The sequence below is a fragment of the Podarcis liolepis genome, assembly GCF_965112155.1.
Source record: "Podarcis liolepis genome assembly, chromosome: 15".
NCBI lineage: Eukaryota > Metazoa > Chordata > Lepidosauria > Squamata > Lacertidae > Podarcis > Podarcis liolepis.
This window is the reverse complement of record NC_139566.1, coordinates 19,770,859-19,784,674: the sequence shown is the minus strand read 5'-3', so window position 1 is coordinate 19,784,674 and position 13,816 is coordinate 19,770,859. Positions and strand designations below refer to the sequence as shown.

General features: G+C 48.1%; 1 protein-coding gene across 2 annotated transcripts in view; it reads left to right on the top strand.

Moving 5' to 3' along the window:
• The window catches only part of VANGL2 (VANGL planar cell polarity protein 2), a 43,605-nt gene continuing 29,789 nt past the window's right edge, over positions 1–13,816 (top strand). The window contains exon 1 of one of the 2 annotated variants that reach the window (XM_083478312.1): positions 1–460. The gene's annotated coding sequence lies outside the window, so the exon portion shown is untranslated. Of the gene's footprint in view, positions 461–8,856; positions 9,069–13,816 lie in introns of those variants that run through there. The other variant, XM_083478313.1, reaches the window with a different exon arrangement.

The following is a 13,816-nucleotide window of genomic DNA, read 5'->3' as shown; positions in this document are numbered from 1 at the left end:
CGCCGGAGGGAGGCGCGCGCGGGCCTGGGAACAGCCGCGGAGCGTCCACAGGTTCGAATCCTCTCCTGTTCACACGCCGGGAGACGCCGGAGAGGAGTGGATCCGGAGCTGCCAGTGTGGGCGGTGCGGCTGTTTGCAACGACTTCTCGCCTTTTCCCAAGGCGAGGGACCTCAGGCTTGTTGAATCCTTGTGCTCCCCTCTCCCCTTTCTATCTTACACATTTTCGAATTGGATTTCCTCCCCCTCTTCCTTTTTTGTAATTGCATGGAAAACGGAAGGAGACGCCCGAGAGAGAGAGAAAATTGGAATTTTGCAGGCAGTTTGGGTGGCTGGAGAGAAAGGGCCGGGAACGAACAAAAGCCGCCGAAGCAGGGAAGGAAAGGAAGCTGCTACGTCTGCCTTTGTCATACGCAAGCCGGAGAGCAGCAGGATCGGGGCCGCTGCTGGCTGGATGCAATGGTAATTCGGATCGAAAGAGCGGCTGGGTCTTCCTTTTGTTTCCTCTACCCCCACCCCCTCGAAATCAGAGTTTTGCAAGGATGGCAAAGGAAGGGGCCGTTCCGTGTCTGCGCTCTCCCCCACCCCCCGGCTTTCAGTTGTGGATGTGCGGGAGGGGACTTGAGAGGAGGGGGCACTTGGAGGGGGGTGCTGGGGAGGGCGTCTGGTACGACTGCTGAATCCTCCTGCTCCGATGGGCCTCTGTAGAGCCTGGGATTTGCCTGGGTAACCTGTCCAGGGGAAACGGGGGCATCGATCGCTTTGCAAAGGGGGTGTGGGGTGGTGGTGGGAAGCCTGGGAAATCTTTGCAATGGGGAGGAGCGCGTGGGGGAGGGAAACGGGTCTCGTACAGCGCTGGAGGGGGGTGGGCGGGTGCGAAATAGGCGTGGATGGTGGTTGCAGGATTGATTTGGCATTTCCCCCACTTCTCTCCCCCCCCCCACTCCCGCCCCAATCTCTACTAAATTGCATCCAGCACGTATCTTTAAAACTGGAGGAAGTGGCGCGCCCGGGGAGTGGGGGCGGGTTTGCTCCCCTGCGTGGGCTGGTCAGGTGAAATTTTGCAGGGCTTCCAAACAGCTGGGAGCTGTTGATTTTCCTGTATCCCCCCCCCCGCTTTTTTAATCTGAATGATTAGAGTCTTAAACACACATGGGCGTGGGGAAACGGACGTTGGGAGCCCGCGGTTGCTCCGCCAGGGCCACGCTTGGAATGGTTTCGTGTACAGCATTGTGCCTAAGGAGGGGTGTTTGGTGCAAATCGCTTGTGCAAACGGGCCCTGTTTGGCCAGGTAGCTGGAACAGTAACTGACCCAAACGCCAGAGAGCCGGCGGAGTGATCGGCTGGGCAGCTGAAGCGCAAGTCCGGCTTGTTTCTGTGCCTGCCTCCTAAGGCGTCATGGGAATGCAAGGCGGCTTCTTTGGCTTGTTGCCTGGCCGTGGCCGTTGGAGCGGCGGTGGCCTCCGAAGCCAAAGGTGTGCCTGGTTGGGAACCCGGATAGAGCGCACAAATGGACTTGGGAGACTGTAGCCAGGGTGGAACGACTGTTTTATTTAGACCCCGAAAAGCTTCTCACGTGTGTGTCTGTGTATGTTGGGTAGTTGCAAGAAAGACCCCCAAAATGGAGGAATTGCCACCTTCTGTTGGATGGAAAGATGCTACGCCCTCGCCAGGGGCATCTTCCGTTCCTCCAAACAGGCGTAAATACCCAGAAGGGAAGGTAGGGGAATTATGGGCTGTTCCAGCACCTTTTCCAAAGCTACTTGGGGGTGGGCCTGTTTAGCACGGTAGCTTGTTTGCAGTTTTGCTGGCCTTCCAGGAGTTTCACAAACAGGGTGAGAAGGTGATCTCCATCGCTGTTTGTTTTGCTATTGTAGTTAGTTGAGGCAGTTTTCTTACCGTCACCCCCACCCCCCAGTATATTTATCAAGACTCCTTTAAATAGCCATTTGTGGCAACATCCTGTGGCAATGAGTTCCAAAGATAGGCAGTGGGCCAGGAGGTACTTCCTCTTTTTGCATATATAAACATGGGAGCCTTGGAGGCCACTCCAGGCAGGATGCTTGATGAAAACTTAGTCTCCCTTTAGACCAAGACAGAGAAACTCCTGACTGCAGCCAGATACTACTAAGTCCAGGGCCACCTAGTGACCAGACTAAATAATGGCACTATCCACATATCTTTATCTCTTTGTTTTAAAGGACCAATAATGGAATAAGTCAGCATTGTTGAAACAGCAGGTCATTGATTGATGTTAGTCATTCATCACTAAAACTTAAACATTTCCAAATAACTTGACCCAAGAGAGTGATTGTCTGCAAAGTATCATTGCTGGGAGCCTTGCAAGATGGCTTGGTAGTGTCTCAGAAAAAGTGAGCTTGCATTTGGCCAATTGCATTCTCAGGGATAGATAAAAACACCAGTTTTTGTATTCCATATTCAATTTGAACATGTTGTGGGTGCTCAATTGCTCCTTGGGTAAAAGCTGGAGCCTAGCCTTGGTCTGTTCACTGAGTTTGATATAAACTCTAAATATAGTTCTTGTACCAAATTGAATCGGCCCTAGAAATACAGTTGTAACTTCTGTTAGCTTGGAAAACTGAAGAAGCAACTTTTCCCAAGGTTGGAATGGGTGTTCCGATTTGTCTTCCCGTTTGCAATATATCTGAGCGAAATCCAGTGGCATATCCAAAACCCAAGTTCTGTAGCTAAAAAGGGCAATGTTTGGGTCATGTTAAGGTTTCCTATCCTGTGTGCCAATTCTCTCTGCTTTTTCATTTCCTTGAAGGTAGCGAGGGCGGATGGTAATATGGCAAAATATATGGTAATATATCCAGCATGCCTGGAATTCTGCTGCTGTAAAATGCTTTTACTATCAGTCATCAGTTCACCTGGTAGGCCAAAAGCGAACTGGGGTGTTGTTCAGTTGTGCAACAATGTCAGAGCAACGTCAGACAAGGAGAGTATCTCGCTGTACCTGGGGTAGTGCCCCCCACAAACCAAATAGTGTCAACCTCCCAGTTCACCTAGATCAGCTGTGGACCTTTTCCAAGGTCTATCTAAAATCAGGGTGTAGAGACAAAAGGTTCCTTTCATGATGTTGATCTGTTTACAGTGGTACCTCAGGTTACATACGCTTCAGGTTACAGACTCCGCTAACCCAGAAATAGTGCTTTAGGTTAAGAACTTTGCTTCTGGATGAGAACAGAAATCTGGCTCCGGCAGCGGGAGGCCCCATTAGCTAAAGTGGTGCTTCAGGTTAAGAACAGTTTCAGGTTAAGTGCGGACCTCCGGAACGAATTAAGTGCTTAACCTGAGGTACCACTGTATTCTGTAATAGCCACAGGATAAGATTCTATTATTTCTCATGTCCTGCCCAGCTCCAGCCCTTTTCTTTCCTCATAGACAACATTATTAGCCTTATTCCCTTATTAGACTTGCCAATTCACTTGGTGGCCCATTCTCAGCAAAGTACTTAACAGTCATCTCTGAAGAATTACCAGGATATTTAGGCTGTCCTGATCTGAAATATTATTAAAAGGTTGTGGATTTCCATAAGTAGTTGTTTGGATTCACTGAAACCTGCATTTAGATGCTGCTAGGGAAGGGTTCTGGGAGAACGTAGTACCTTAGCAATCTTCTCTAACTTGTAACTCTCTGCTTGTGTTTGGGGGGGGGGTTGGCAGGTGTTGGCTATGGTATGGCCAACTTCTTTCTGTGATGTATTCAGCTACTGGGTTGAATCTTATCATTCTTGCGAGAAGACATTGGTGTCGTCATGGTCTAATTATTTTCCTTTTAATCAAGGTCACCAAGGGTTTATGGTCTGTGAGGAGCCTGGAACGAGCATCTGCAAAAGGGTTTCAGTGTTAAAATACTAGCTAGGCACTTCAGGTTTTTTTGGTTTGCTTTTTTGTAATGTTTCTCTGCTTTGAAAAGAGTTCTGGAGTAGAATGTTGCTAGCATCCATTCTGAATCATGTATTCTACCTAGCTTGCGGTTGTTTGCACAAGTGCCGTGTATGTTGGCATCATAGAACTGCAAACGTGGGGCAGTGGAGATCATGTCCTTTATCTTTGTAAAGGCAGCCTGCTAATCTGATCTCCCAAACGAAGACATGATGGATTTCAGTAATAGGTTTAGAGGATGTGCTTCTGCGGGGTCGTCTTGCACATATCAAGCAAGATAATTCACATTTCCAAAAAAAAGTGTGGTAGTTCTGCTTTTGAGCCTCTGATAGCATTTATCTTCACCTGGCATGTCTTAATTGTTGCAAGAACTTTGCCTCCGTGAAAAACGCATTTCTCCTTGTCTACCTTGAGTCCAGATTCATGGATCTAAGTCAAGACTGTCCCCTGTGTCCCCAATCTGTCTTCCAATAATGTACCTGATTGATGTCATCCATGAAGACCTCCTTTTATGCCTTGGACAAGTTCTGTCATCTTCCTTTGAAAAATCTCAGAAGCTGTTGCGATTCCAAATGGCAAGCATTGCAGAGTGTGATAGATGGCGTCGGTGTATAACTCTGGTATTTGGTGCTTGCCAGAAACTGCTTGAGGCATCCAATTTAGTAAATACTTTGGTTCCTGTCTCTTTTGGGAGAAAGTCCTCAAGTGATGGTAGCACATATTTCTCACGGGCTACAACTTCATTAAGTTTCTTCAGATATATACGGATTCATATCCTCCCCCTCCCATTATTGAAACCATCGATTCACACTATGGACCATACATAAACAATGTCCCTTCATCTTTCATTGCTCCATTTCCACCTTGTTGAGTAAGGGATGGGGAGTCTAAGGGCTGTCTTGTATGGTTTGATGTCTAAACAAAGCTGTGTGTACAGAATCTCCTCCTGTTAGCAGGCCAGTTTCTCCAGCCATACACTGTTTTCAGCAGTCCCATTCCAGCAGCTACTCTGCGACTGAGGAGGTTATGTAGTTATGATCCCATATCACATACATGGCAAACATATAACTGTTCTTCTTTGGTATCATTGTGCTTTAAATATATAGTGTGAATGTGAACCTCCCAAGGATTCCAGAACCTCCCTGCACTGGATAAGGCAGAAACCCTTTTACACATCCAAGGGGAAACCTAGACTCTTGGTTGCTCTGTTGCACAAGCAAGGACAAGGTGTGTGTCTTTAGCGAATGTGGAGCCAAAATAAAAATGGCGCTCTCCTGCTGTGGTCACTTTTTGCTTCATCTGTGTGCAATAGGAAAATGGTCTGTTTTGTGTGCACTTCCTACATGGCGCTCTTAGAACTGGACAACTCTTATTTTTCCACCCCTTACCTTTTTCTTATTGCTGTAGAGTGTTTTTTAAGAATATACTAGCCCAGTTGTTGGATCACACCAAAGGTCTATCTAGGCTAGCATTCTGTTCTCCCAGTGGTCAAGCAGATGGGAAGCCCACAAGCAGGACCTGAGTGCACTAGTGACCCCTGGCGCTGCAACTTCCCAGGGAGGAGATTGCCATCGCCTTTTCATATCCTTCTGCAAGGTTTCTTCTTGGCTGATAGTTTGCCTGGAGAAGACAATCCATGAGCCCAGCTATGGATAACACGCTAAGTCCAAACCATGGCTTAGCTTGCAGCAACACAGCAGGAACCAAGGAGGAGCAAAGTTTGCAATCTCCTTTCCGGGAGCTTGTGGGTTTGCCTGAAGCCATGGTTTGGCTTGGTGTTCCATGCGAATGGAACCATAAATCACTTGTGTTTACGTATCTCCTTCCTTTTTCCTCCCGGAGAAATATTGAATTGCTAATGGGTCCTCACACCTGGGTTGCATTTTGTTGCCCTTCTGGGTTTTTTGTTCTTCTCTGTATTCAAAGATCAGCCTTGGCTCTTTCTGCGATGGGAAAATGCTCTCCCGAGTGCACATTGGAGCTTTTTATTTGGTTCCCCCTTCAGGCGTGAACATAGTAATTGCTGAGAAGGTGCACAGGGAGAACTGCTTAATCAAGGAGCCCTGGCTGATTGCGCTGGGACTCTTTTATTTGGCTCTGGGGCTGATCCTGCTCTCGCCTGACTTGGCACCTGTGCCTGCATTGAGGATGTGTGTCAGTGTGCAGGATCCTGCTCTCTTGAGTTTTTTAATTAAGCCGTGACTTAGCTTCAGGCAGAAGACTTGCTTGAAACCCATCTGGATTTTTTAATTTAGGTGGCGATTGGGGGAGCTGTGGCTTCTCTGCCCCCTGCTGTCTGGAGTGGTGTCTTTAAGCAGGGAGAGATGTGGGGTCTCTACTTTGCCTGAAATCCCCATTTCCCAGCCCTGGAAGCGCAAAGTGGGGGCGGGGGCTCTGCTTGCTTATAGGGGATGGAATGTTGATTGAATATTCTACATGCTGCTGATCAGAATCTTGAAATTCTGAATGCTACATGAATCCACCCTGTTGGGGATTGAGCCTTGGACCTTCTGCATGCAAGGCAGGTGTACCGATCTATGGCTCTTCTCCTCTATCTAGATCAGGGTGGCCAACTCCCAAGAGACTGTGATCTGGGGAGTTCAGGTCAAAGTTGTTGAGTTTTTTTAGGGGTGTAGGGCAAACATGTTGAGCTTCTTTGGGGGGAGCCAGTGATCTACCACAGATACCCAGTGATCTACTGGTAGATCATGATCTACCTGTTGGACATGCCTGAAATAATGACTGTGGTCTCTTGGAGAGCTGGGCTGCAGAGGTGAAACTGAAGCTCCGTCATGATAAAGGCCCAGTCCCAAGGCAGCTGGCATTTCAGTGCTTCGTAGCTGAGGCTCATGAAAGATGTTGCCCATGGTAGGCACCCTGCTATAGGAGAAGGCAGCATGGCTCCCCTCCAGATGTTGTTGCACACCAAGTGCCATCAGCCCCTGCCAGCGCAGGCAAAGGCACCATGGGAGCTAATAGTTTCAGCAAGAATTGGAGGGCACCTCATTGAGCTCTTCTGTGCAGGAGCGGCACTGCAGCAGCAGCCTCGGAGAGGGAGTGTTGCCACTGCTGTGTACTGGGAAGAGGCAGGGGGGGTGAGATGAGGTCAAGGGTCGGGGTGGTGCAGGGGCCCTGCCGGTGCCCCTGCCAGCCCCAATCTTACTGCCATGGGAAGTAGCAGCAACTTCTCCCCTCAATAAGAAGATGGTTGAGTTGGAAACAGTGCAGAAAAGTGTGAACAAAATTCCAAAGAGGATGGAGCGCTACTTCCCTGTGAAGAAAGCTTGCAACGTTTGGGACTTTATAGTTTAGGGGGAAAGGCAGGTAAAAGGCAACATGATAGAAATTTATATAATTTGCATGGCACAGAGAAAGCGAATAGAGAGAAGTTTTTCCCCCCGTATCGTAACACTAGAATTTGTGGACGTTGAATGGAGCTGAATGTTGGAGGTGAACGTCAGGACAGATGAAATACTTTTCACACAGCGCATAGTTAAAACTATGGAACTCCCTCACCCAGGAGGCAATGATGGCCACCAACTTGGATAGCTTTAAAAGAGTATTGGACAGATTCATGAGGGAGAAGGCTATTGATGACTACTAGCCGTGATCACTATACTTCTGAATACCAGTTGGTGGGAATCTTGGGACCTGTGTGTGGCCTTCCTGTTGCGGCTTCTGGTTGTCCATTCTGAGAAGAGGATTCGTGACTAGAAGGGCCATGGGCATGATCCAGCAGGCTCATCTTATGCCTTCTGGGCCAGCCATACTTAGTAGGCTACAGGCTGTTTATATTTGCTCTCTAGAATACTCCGTGCTGCTTTATTGGTAAGAGTTGCCATAAGAGTGTCTAAAAGAGTCTGGGTGTTGGCTCAAGCCAACGGCCCACCGTGTCCAGCATCCTGTTCTCACAGTAGCCTGCCCCATATGTCTTTGGGGCAGTGTTTGAAATTCGGCAGGTGCATTTTGCACCTGGCTATTGGCCACTTGCGACCAAGTGAAGATGCCCAGGTGTCAGGATTGCACCTGATGTCTCCCCCTTCTGGAGGTGCGTGTCTTAGATCTTACCTGTTTTCACACAGCAACAACACATCCTGTAGAATTCTGACTGTGATATTTTATCTTCACAATCGGAATAAATTTCAAGGACCAAAAAGCTGTATCCAAAAATCTGGCCCCAAAATGGCAACTAGACATTCTGTTTTGGCAATTGTAACCCTGGTTTTAAGGAGCCATTTGGCACCTAGCTTATATATGAGTTTCTAACACTGCTTTGTGGGGAGCCCAAATGCAGGATCTGAGCACCACAGCACATTTATGCGTGACACTGTAATTTATGAGGAAATAGCAGCCACTTTGGCCTGGTTTTCATTGAGGTGGTTGACTTTTGTCTGGGCTGTACCACTAAGCTGAGGCCTCACCTCATGGAATGCCTTCCTCCCCAGGTTTGTTTTTAAAATCCCACGTGAAAGATGTCAGGGAGAAAGCTAGGCAATAACCTTCCTTCTTGATCTGCTAGTTTCCTGTGGTCAATGTTTTGTTTTTTTTAAAAAAAATAAAAAACCCAGAGTGTTGGAATTTTCATTTTATTGCAGGAAAGAACGTTCCATCATGTGAGCTGGTCCCCTTCAGTCATGAAGTGAGGCAACCACCTCTTGTGGGAGAAATGGCCCTTTGGTTTGCAGATGTTCTGTTTTCCTGCACTGGTTTCTGTGGCAGGCATTTTAGGGTGATGATATCGGTGTGAATGCAGTCTCTGTTGTCTAGCAGGGAGCCTGCCATGCCACATTTCAGGCCTTCCATTTTAAGGGTTTTGTGTGGGGTTTTTGATCTGGAGATAATGAGGTGGTTGCCGGCAGCCCCTCAGTCAAGTGTTTTCATTTGCTAGGACGGCCTGTTGGAATGAGGGCGGTTGGGGGGGGGCTGGCTCTGTGTGGGAGACCTCAGAGCTGCAGATGGTGTGTCCTGTTGTGGTGATCAGCCTGCAAATGACCGTGAGGCAGGGGAGGGGGGCAACTGATCCCCCTCGCTGCTGCTGCTGCACTGGCAAAAACTGGTCTTGTGTTTTCCTCTTGGAAATGGAGATAATGGTCGTTGGGGAGTATGGAATTCTGCCTGCGATAGGGGAGGAGGAGGAATTCCAGGACTTGACATTTCTGAATGTAAGGTACTAGCTTTTATCGCTGGATGCTGTGATGTCTGTTTTCTGGAAAACTTTTAGCTGTAATGTCCAATGCCCCCCCCCCCCCAAGAGCAATCCTGCTTAGCCTGTTTATTTTATTACACATTTAGTAAAGCTAAAAACTTTGCAGCTGCCATGCCTGCCTGATATTTTTGCAATGCGTCGTTACAGAGAAACAAAAGTAGTAGGAAATTTTCGGTCCCATGACGCCAGCTTGCTAATCTGTACGATTCTCCGTTTTAATCGCAAAACAAGAGTCTTGCGGCGCCGTTTTAAAAGACAGACAGTTTTTATTGTGGCAGAAAAACACTGGAACCAACTTGGTCACATATGCCTCCATAAAAGCTGAGGCACTGTTGAATCCCTTGGGCGTTTAGGTTCCACAATACTATTTTTCTCCCCCTGCTGCAGCAAGGCTACCCTTCTAGAACTGGCTGTAATTATAAAATTGCGGCCTTTACCTCCCCGTTGGTGTACCTGTGGGACTCGGGCCGTATCCCTCTCACCAGCCCTGCTCTGCTCTCGTGTCCAGGAGTTCTTGCTTTGGTTTTAATGCATCTTTCAGCTGTGTTTTTTGGCTGGACGGAGGACAGAGAGATGAGTGGGTTGGGGATGTATGGGGAAACTGCCTTTTGTGTGGCTGGTATGTAACTTTCTGTACAAAGGGGAAGCTCTTGCCTCTTGGTCTGGCTGTTCCCAATTTTGTCTTTCGGCCTGCCCACCAGTGGCATGTGGCCAGTGTTAGAAACTGGGATATATGTTAGGAAACAAATGCCACCTTAAACCAAGGTTACAGTCGCTAAAATGGAATGTCTAGTTGCCAATTCGGGGGCAAGACGCCGCTAAAGTCTTATTTTTCAAACGATGGACTGACTGTGATTGGTTCTCAGTTACACATCTGGCTAGTTCAGATGACTACCTTGAGCTAGGTTAAGAGCTTTGAGAGAGCTTTAAGAAGACACGTCACTTGAACCAGGGACAATCCACAAATATATTGGCCAATTCCAACCTCTTTTTCTTAACGGCGGCTGCTCCTGCTCAGGCTGCACAGAAAAAGCAATTTGGTTCCTGAACTTCATTCCGATTGTGCAGATAAAATATAACTGAGAGAATCCTACAGCGTGGGTTATTAGTCTGTGAAAACAGTCCAGACCCTCCCGGCAAGCAGTTTCTGGTCTAATTAATTTAGTTTCTAATGGAAAATTGACACCTTTCTCTCTAAAGGCTCCCATGTTGTGAGTAATACTTGAACAGAGTTGTGCCTCGCTGCACACTTGTAGGGGCAAGAAAAAGGTGAGACATTTATATGGAGAGATATTTATACACTTAAAAACATGTGGTGTCATCCTAAGGAAGAGACAAGAGGTGGCCTGTCCTTTTGGAATAACTTTGTTGTGGTTTGTGAATGTGCTGCAGAGAGACACATAGGGGAGCAGTTTGCTTTCGCCTTATCTGCAGAGGCCTGGGAGTCCTCAGACTTTCTCCTTCTCTTCCCCATCTCTCCCCCCCCCCTACTGTTCTAACAACATCTTTGCCCCTGTGGTTGGTGGCAAGGAGGGCCGGCCTGGTGTTGCACGTTCTCCACAGGGGGTGGGGCTGGTTGCAAAGTGATGGACGGGAGGCAAAGATGACCCTATTGTGCAAACCCAGCTAGGCATGATCATTTCCTTTAAGCCAGAGAAAATCCTGCTTGGGAGCGCTGTTTAGCACTCCTCCCTGATGGCTACAGATGGCGGCAAGCAGAGGATGGAGGGTGTGTGCGCATGTTTGGGGTGTAGCCATGAGCACCTCAGCTGCGGAGGCAGGTGCAGAGCTCCTGCGTTACTGCAGATTTTGTAAACGGCTCCCACCTGTTTCTCCCATCAGCAGGTGCACAGTGGACTGCCTCTCTTCTTAATGCTACAATAGACTTTTTTTAAAAAACAACAACAAACTCTTTTGCTTAACAAATAAGAACACAAAGAGACAGCTGGATCAGTCCAATGGGCCCATCCAGTCTAGTTCTTAAGTTATGTATTTTTGTATTGTAAACCGCCCTGTAGTCCTTGGGTGAATTTAATAATAATAATATAGCATCCAGTTCTCACAGAGGCCAACTCCATGTTTGTGGGAAACTAACAGGCAGGACCCCAGCACAGAAGCAACTCTTCCCCTCCTGCTGTTTCCAGCAACTGGCATTCAGAAGCATTGCTGCTTCCGGCCATGGAGGGCAGAACATAGCCATTGTGGCTAGTTAGCCCAGAAAGTCTTATAGGACCATCATGGCACCTGGCTGGGGCTGATGGGAGTCGTAGTCTAGGGTGCCTGGTGGGAGCCAGGTTGTCTAATGCTGCCCTAGAGGAATGCCTTTGTTTCACAAGGATGCAAGGAGAGGCCTTCTCAGTCATGTCTGTCTAGTCCAGCAGTGGCCTAGCAGATGCTGTCAACCAAGGCAGGCTGTGAGGGCCGCCATCTTCCCTCCTTGTTTGCCCTCTGTACCTTGTACTCAGAGCTCCCTCCAAGCATTCTGTTTAGTTAGTACACCTAATTTTCCTGGGTGGGTTCATCCTCTTTCCATGAGTTCGTCCACTCCTTTAAAAGAAAGAAATGATCAGACTTGTCGCTATATCGCGCGGTGTTGAATTCCATGAAAATTTATGCCCCAACTGTGCAATGCATACAGTCGTACCTCAAAAGTCGAATGGAATCCATTCCCAAAGTCCTTTCAACTTCCAAAACGTTCAGAAACTACGGTGTGGCTTCCGATTGGCTGCAGGCACCACAACACTCACTTCTGGGTTTGCGGCGTTCGGGAGCCAAAACGTTCGACTCGCAAGGTGTTTGACTTCCGAGGTACGACTGTACCATGGTTCCTTCTTTTGCACCTTCAGAGAAACCTCTTTCCACTGCTGAACCTAGAAAACTCCCTGATCCTTGGATGAACAGCCCACCTGCCTTGCCACTATCTACTCCCAGCAGTGTTCAAAATCCACCAGGCGCATTTTGCAACCAAGTGAAGATGCCCAGGTGCCAGGATAGCGCCAGATGTCTCCACCACCTGAAGGTGTATGCCTTGGATCTTGCCTGTTTTCACACACTAGCAACACATCCTGTAGAATTCTTTCCATTGTATTTTATTGGCGCAAGCAGAACAAATTTCAGGAACCAAAAAGCTGCCCCCCAAATGGCAACTAGGTACAGTGGTACCTCGGGTTAAGTACTTAATTCGTTCCGGAGGTCCATTCTTAACCTGAAACTGTTCTTAACCTGAAGCACCACTTTAGCTAATGGGGCCTCCTGCTGCCGCTGCGCTGCCGGAGCACGATTTCTGTTCTCATCCTGAAGCAAAGTTATTAACCTGAGGTACTATTTCTGGGTTAGCGGAGTCTGTAACCTGAAGCGTATGTAACCTGAGGTACCACTGTATTCCATTTTGGCGACTGTGTAACCCTGGTTTTAGGAGCCATTTGGTGCCTAGCTTTGATATCTGAGTTTCTAACACTGATCAACCGCTCACCTGTATTCACCATTATCTATTCCTAGCTAGCCAGGTCTTGAGCAGGAAGAAATCTTTCCCATCACTGGAGATGCTTGGGGTTGAACCTGAGGCCTTCTGCAGTCAGAGCAGACACTCTGCCACAGAGCCAAATCCTTTTGCTGGAGGACCTGCTCCCTCTGTATTGCCTTCGCAAGGCTGAATTGGTCTTGCTCAATGGGAGAAGTTGCTCAGTAGTAGTAATCCTATCCCGCTGGGGCCCACCCTCTCTCTCCCTTCTTCTGCAAAATGGGGGTTTTCAAGTGGGTTTCCTGCATTAAACCCCAAACATTTAATCAATTGCTCACATGCTGGCTCAGCTTCGGCCCTGTGGGGTTCTGAATGCAGAGGAAAGACCCCCGCAGGGGCAGCTCCTGTGTCAATACGCCCTGCTGATGTGGTTGCATTCAGGCGAGAGCCCCTGGAGCGCAGAATATCTGAAATTGTTCCCAAGAGTTGCCCTGTGTGTGCATATGCAGGAAGGGTTTGGTTCATCTGTCGTATTAATGTGGGTTTCCTAACCCGCCCACTCCCAGGAATTCTCACCCGGGGAGCTCCTCTTTGCCTTGGCTGGATCTGCACTGATTCTCGCCTTCCTGGAAGATTTGGAAGTGGGCGGAAAGGGAAGCTGTTCTGATCCGCTTCGCTTCGTAAGCTGGGGAAGAGCCCACCCGCTTCTCTCACCCCCGCCCCCAGATCTACGATAATTACGCCTCTTTGGGTAACTGTTGCACCAATAACTGTCAGCTCTTTAAATCGACGAATTAGTAGAACGGTGACGAGGCGGCTGCTAATTGCAACCAAGAAAACCCCCAAGTTAGTTAGTCTACCATTATAAAACCATGTAATTAAATTCCAAACTATTGCTTGCAATCAATTATTTACAGCCAGCCGTGTTCTGCAGACACAAACAGACGGCAACCAAGGGCGAGGGACCAGATGCTTCGTCTGAGCTTCCTGGTTCTGGAGCACCAGAGAAGAGCCCCAAAACAGTGGCAAATTACTGCTTTAAATTGAAGCAAGGAGACAAGCTCAGTGACTAAAAAACAAAACAAAAAATGGATGATTCTTAGTTTTTGAAATGCAGTCGTGGTGCCGCTACCCAGAACACCGGAAGATGCTTTGTATTCGGTTCAGCATCTCATTCATTCAGCGGAAGACTATCCGTTTCATTTGGGAGGGTCTTGGGCAGAAGGAAGTCTCCTCTGTCAACT